Genomic DNA, 6,987 nt, shown 5'->3' with positions numbered 1-6,987 from the left:
GCTGGACCCGCAAGCGTTAACAACTTGGACTGCAAGGAAAGAAGGCTCCAATATGAATCCTATTAGGACTCTTGTAAACCCTAGCTTGGCTGATATATAAAGCCAGGCAGGGGCACCCCTTAGGGATGCACAATCTGAAACATAAATCATAGAGGCAACACGCCTAGAAACCGCAACCCGTGGATTAGAACTAGACTAGATACAACTACTCCGCCTATGGCGGCCCCCTGTACCCATATATTCATATACTGGATTGCTAGCAGGACGTAGCGATCCTCCACCGCGGGGACGTGAACCTGGGTACGTCGTGTACCGCCTCGCTCCCGGAACTTCCGTCGTCGCCTTTCTCTAAAAACCCAAGCCCCTCATGGTGGGCATTGCCGAGGAACCGCCTCGTCAGACACCATACAAGTTATGGCATGGGTATAAACCCTAATAGTCCTTTATTTAAATTTTGGTCTAAGATTTTACAACCAAAATCGGATGAATGTCTTTGTTGGTTATCCCAAAGAATTGATTGGGAATTCTTTCCACTATGAAGTAAAAGACAAAAGTGTTTGTTAATGTTACTTGCTTATTTCCAAGAAATTGTTTTCTAGCGAAGTATTTGAGTGGGAGGACAATAGAACTTGATAAGGTTTATAAACCTGAGCATAATGATCAGAGTAGCGCAGCATCGGAAATTGGTTCCGGAAGCGGCCACGACGATCATGGCTCCCATGACTACAAAGTGTTTTAGCCATGGAGATCGAAGTACTTATTGAACCTTGTAGGTATGGTTTACTTTGTGATCAAATAAATGATTTGTGGACAAAGGATTGATTTTGAACAATGATAAACCAATTACAAACAAAGAAGTTATGATGGGCCCTGACTCCTTTAAAAGGGCCATGCGTCGTGAAATCCATGATAGATGAATACTTTTTAAAGTAAATGGATCTATAAAATTGATGGACTTGGATGGAATATCCTTGAAGAAGCTCAACTTGTCGAAAAGTTGTTTACGACAAAGTTCAAAGAGTTGACTACGATAAGATTAGATCTTCCGTAACAATGCTTATAGTCTATGTGGATTATTCTAGTAATCGCTACATATTTCTTTTATGAGATATGCTAGTAGGATGGCAAAATACATTACTTAACAGAAGTATGTATTAAAGCTGTATACAAGATACAACCAAGAGTTTTGCTAATCCGTGGAATACTAGATAGGTATACAAACTTCAATTGGATGAAGTAATTATTGCGGAGTTGGAATCTTCACCAGATGAAATAGTCAAAGAGTTTTTGATTTCATCAGAGACGATGAAGAGGCTTGCATTTGCAAGAAATTAAGTGGGAGCGCTGAGACATATTTATAATACTTTATGTAGATGACATATAGTTAGTTATAAATGATGTAATTATATACTTGATTAAAAAGGTTTCATTGAGAAATTAACTTCAATGAAAGGATATGGACTGAAACAAATTTAGTGTCAAGATCTATGAAGATAGATTGAAACACATAATAAGTTTAAGTCAAAGTACATAGAATGGATATTGAAGTAGTTCAATATAGAAATATTAAGAAAATGTTCTTGTTATGTGAAGGTTTAACAGATTTGAGTGTATCTGACACTCAATGAGTAAAAACACATGATTGATTATAGATCACGAATAATATGTACACAATCAGATGTTATGTGCTCTAAAGTGTTATGAGCATATACCAGAATGATTCATGTGATGATCATTGGATGACAGTAAGAATATCCTTGAGTACTTTAGAAGAACCAAGGATATATATATAGTTTTGTATGGAGAAATGACAAACAAATCGTTGTAAGGTGTTGCACCGATATTAGTTTTGTCACATATAAAAATAAAATTTCAATCTCAAATTAAGGCTAAGTGTTGTTCAAAAGGTAGCACAATGAGCTAGAAGTTGTCTATGCTAGATTTAGATGAGTTCTAAATGTTGTGACGGATTCTACAAACAAAGGCAGAGTATGTCATGGTTTTGACAATGACTGAGTATGTTAAGTCAAGAAGTTCTTTGAGAACTTGGTGTAGTTCCGATAGTGTCAGAACTTTGAAGCTATATTGTGTGTGACAATATTAGTGACATATTTCAGATCGCGGAATTAAGGTTCCACCAGAAGACCAAACATATTTAATGCCGACTCATTTGGAAATGAGTGATGCGTTGAGACGCAAATGAATTTCAAAATACATACGTTTCTGAGCATGTCAGATCCGTTGACTAAAACCTCTCCCGAGAGCAAAACATGATAAAACACCGGAAAGCCAAGGTGTTATATCTTTACAAAAGTAAACTAGATTATTGACTCTAGTGAAAGTGGGAGACTGTTGGAGATATGCCCAAGAGGCAATAATAAATGGTTATTATATATCTTTGTGTTTATGATAATGTTTACATACCATGCTATAATTTTATTAACCGAAACATTGATACACGTGTGTTATGTGAACAACAAGGAGTCCCTAGTAAGCCTCTTGTATAACTAGCTTGTTGATTAATAGATGATCATAGTTTCATGATCATGAACATTGGATGTTATTAATAACAAGGTTATGTCATTAATGAATGATGTAATGGACACACCCAATTAAGCGTAGCATAAGATCACGTCATTTAGTTCATTTGCTATAAGCTTTCGATACATAGTTACCTAGTCCTTTCGACCATGAGATCATATAAATCACTTATACCGGAAGGGTACTTTGATTACATCAAACGCCACTGCGTAAATGGGTGGTTATAAAGGTGGGATTAAGTATCCGGAAAGTATGAGTTGAGGCATATGGATCAACAGTGGGATTTGTCCATCCCGATGACGGATAGATATACTCTGGGCCCTCTCGATGGAATGTCGTCTAATTAGCTTGCAAGCATATGAATGGTTCATAAGAGATGACATATCACGGTACGAGTAAAGAGTACTTGTCAGGAGACGAGGTTGAACGAGGTATAGAGATACCGATGATCAAACCTTGGACAAGTAAAATATCGCGTGACAAAGGGAATCGGTATCGTATGTAAATGGTTCAGTCGATCACTAAAGTCATCGTTGAATATGCGGGAGCCATTATGGATCTCCAGATCCCGCTATTGGTTATTGGTCAGAGAGAGGTCTCAACCATGTCTGCATAGTTCGCGAACCGTAGGGTGACACACTTAAGGTTCGATGTCGTTTAAGTAGATATGGAATAAGGAATGGAGTTCGAAGTTTTGTTCGGAGTCTCGGATGGGATCCAGGACATCACGAGGAGGTCCGGAATGGTCCGGAGAATAATATTCATATATAGGAAGTCATATTCCAAGTTTGGAAATGATCTGATGCATTTATGGCAGGTTCTAGAAAGTTCTAGAAAAGTCCGGAAGAAATCACCATGGAAAGTGGAGTCCCGGAGGGACTCCACCTTGCATGGCCAGCCAAACCCTAAGGGGTGGAGTCCCAGGTGGACTCCACCATAGATGGCCGGCCACCCCACCTAAGGGAAAGGTGGGAGTCCCACCTTGTGTAGGACTCCCCCCTTGAGTAGGTTTCCCACCTATGGGAGGTTTTGTTGTTGGGGTCTTATTCGAAGACTTGGACTACAACTCTTGGGGATTTCCACCTATATAATGAGGAGGAGAGGGAGGGGGCAGCCACTCTTGGCCGCACCACCTAGGGCTGCCCATGGCCGGTGCCCTAGCCACCCCCTCTCCCCAAACCCTAGCCTCTCCTCCTCCACATAATACTCCCGCAGCGCATAGGCGAAGCCCTGCCGGAGTTCTCCACCACCACCGCCACCACGCTGTCGTGCTGCCGAGATTCCGAGGAGGATCTACTACTTCCGTTGCCCGCTGGAACGGGGAGAAGGACGTCGTCATTAACACCGAACGTGTGACCGGGTACGGAGGTGCTGCCCGATTGTGGCACCGTCAAGATCTTCTACGCGCTTTTGAAAGCGGCAAGTGATCGTCTACCGCAGCAACGAGAGCCTCCTCTCGTAGGCTTTGGAAATCTTCAAGGGTTAGTCTCGTTCATCTCCTCGTTGTTGGGGGGATGACCCCCGGTATGCCAAAGGCATGCCAAACCGGATGGTATGAGCCATCAAGATACCGGTTTAATATTGATACCGGACATGGTCGTCTCTAACCAAAGATACCGGATAAAAGAATAAGATACCGGATTGAAGAGTAAACCGGATTATGATGGCTGAGTTCAACAATGTTGGATGAAACAATCCGGTATACCATGAGGGGTATACCGGAGTAAAGGCACCGGAGCAAAGATACCGGAGCAAAGATACCGGAGCAAAGATACCGGATCAAAGATACCGGTAAAAAGATACCGGCATAACAGGCAAAGGTACCGGAAAACCGGTACCAGGGTCACTGTAGCACGTCGGCAAGACTGGTCAAAGATTCTCTAAGGAGCTAGAAGACAAGTATGAGCTAAGCAAAGTAGCTTTAAGCGAAGCCCTGACGCCAAAGGTGGAGGATGACGCCAAAAGCAACCGGGGGCGTCAGCCTCTGTGGTTAAAGAAGCCGGCGCCGCCCTTTTTGACTAAAGTGACTTTGTAAAAGTAGTTTGTCTAGTCAAAGATGCTGTAAGATGCCATTAGATGCCATTTAGATGCCATTAGGGTTTCTTGCTCTGTAAGCCACCTCTCCCCTATATAAGGAGAGGAGGTAGCCCCATTACGGGCACGATCTGAGGGACGACCTAGCACCTACGTTCCTGTAACCACAAACCTGTAATTTGCTAAGAGCAATAAAGAGAAAGATCTAGAGCGGAGTTCATCCTTGTGTTCTTCTTCTTGTTTCGCTACCCTTGGTTGTGTTCTTGAGGAAAGCATCCGGAAGTTCGTCCAATCTTATCACAAACCCTCCCCCGAATCCTCTAGCGCACATTCGGCCCCAACTCAAGCCATCCCATGGCATCTGCTCGTTCGCCACGACGACAGTTGGCGCCCACCGTGGGGCCAGCAGCTGCGCTTGCTGGAGTACATATTCGGGCGGGCCTCCTCACCATCGACGGCGAGCGTGTCGTCACCGCGCTCGTCGACCGCGTCCTCGACACGGACCTCACCATCGACGGCGAGCGTGTCGTCACCGCGCTCGTCGACCGCGTCCTCGACACGGACTTCATCAACGACAACGTGGGCTGCTTCGCCAACGGTGGCATCTTCCCCAAGAACGGCCGCATCATCGAGTTCAGCAGCCACCGCGTCTACCTCGGCACCGTCTCGGAGCGCCGCACTCTCGCCGCATCGGAGGCGCCAAGACCCGCCAAGATCTTCACCAACTCGCGGGCTGCGCACCGACCGCGCAGCCGACAGCGTCGAGGTTATGATGGCCGGCGCAGGAGGCGTTGGCGAAGCGGCAGCTGAGGAGGGCGCTGGGCCCGTCAAGTTCGGGCACATGGCAAAGCATCCAACGGAGCCCGACGGGATCATCCCGGCACCTCTACCGCGCCACCGGCAGCAACCCTGCTGCAGGCCGCCATTGGCTCGTTGGCCACGCCTATCGCTATTAACCCCGGTAATGTAAGGAGTTCTTTTCTCTGCCTGATTTGCTGTCTGTAGTATGCCGGTACCTCGATGGAATCTCGGGGACTGCCTCTATCGAAATTGCATGCAATATGTTTATTCTTTCCGTACACCGGTTCGTTTGCTTAAGGTTCGCTCTTCCGGTCTGGTAACGTGCTAAACCTACCGGAGTCTTCGACTTTGCTGCTGTCCGAAACCCGGCTTCATGGCAAGCAAGATAAACCGGAAGGTCCTAAGCACGTGAAAAACGAAAAAGGGACCGAAAACGAACAATCCAGAAGAAAATTTAACTAACCCCGGTCATACCGGTTTTTTGTGAAACATTCCGAATTATTTCTAAATTCAAGAAAGTGCTTGCTTGGCAAAAGAACTTTGAGTCTCATATGCCGAACGCCCAAAAAAGGTAGGCAGAGCCAAAGCAAAAGAACCAAGTGTGCATCAGATTGGATTCGGAAACAAATCCGGAATCTTCACCATGCAAGGATCAGAGCAAAACCAAAACAAACCGGCAAGGTCTTAATCATGTAAATACCGGCTCAACTTATAAGCCTACCGGTGTACCGGTTAAAGTCAGCACCACCAAGAGGGCTTAACGCATTAATACAACTCCCACCCGGTATACCGGGAAAATTTCACGAGGTTGCTTTTCATGAGACAGGAACAGAGTTTTCACAGGTAAAATGGAGATGAGCTCTCCGGGGCTTGGGCGGAAGTAGCAGGTATTTCTGTGGCTTGTTTAGGGGCAGCGAAGCTCGGACAAAGCCGGGATCGAGCAAAGCCGGGCCGACCTTCATGTGCGTCGACTTGCAACTAAGGTAAAATATTTATGATGTATATGCATCGACTAACCCTGTCTTCAGGCACAACTGTTTTCCGATGAAAATTCATCGCTACCATCATTTTTCTTAGCTCATAATATATCATGGCACCATCTAGTATCTCAGATCGCCGTTTATCATGGCATCATCCAAACTCTCAGACCGCCGTATATCATGGCACCATCTAGTATCTCAGATCGCCATTTATCATGGCATCATCCAAACTCTCAGATCGCCGTATATCATGGCACCATCTAGTATCTCAGATCGTTGTTTATTCTGGTTGGCCAAAGTATCACGCCAAAGTCAGCTACATCATGTCACAAGTAACGTGGCATTGACTACTGAGTCAAACCACTGCATATCTGGGTTGACCAGTGGCCATAGCTCGTCGAATATCATCTTGACATAGTCCAAGAGGGCAAAATGTCAAACATGCCAAGATGGCAAAATTTCAATCCGGTATACGCCAAGAAGGCTATACACACCGGTATGTGACAAGCCCAAGAGGGCAAAATGTCAAACATGCCAAGATAGCAAAATTTCAATCCGGTATACGCCAAGAAGGCTATACACACCGGTATGTGACAAGTCCAAGAGGGCAAAATGTCAATCTTGCCACGAT

Source organism: Lolium perenne, chromosome 2 (genome assembly GCF_019359855.2).
Source record: "Lolium perenne isolate Kyuss_39 chromosome 2, Kyuss_2.0, whole genome shotgun sequence".
Classification (NCBI taxonomy): Eukaryota; Viridiplantae; Streptophyta; class Magnoliopsida; order Poales; family Poaceae; genus Lolium; species Lolium perenne.
Note: the sequence above shows the minus strand (reverse complement) of the source record.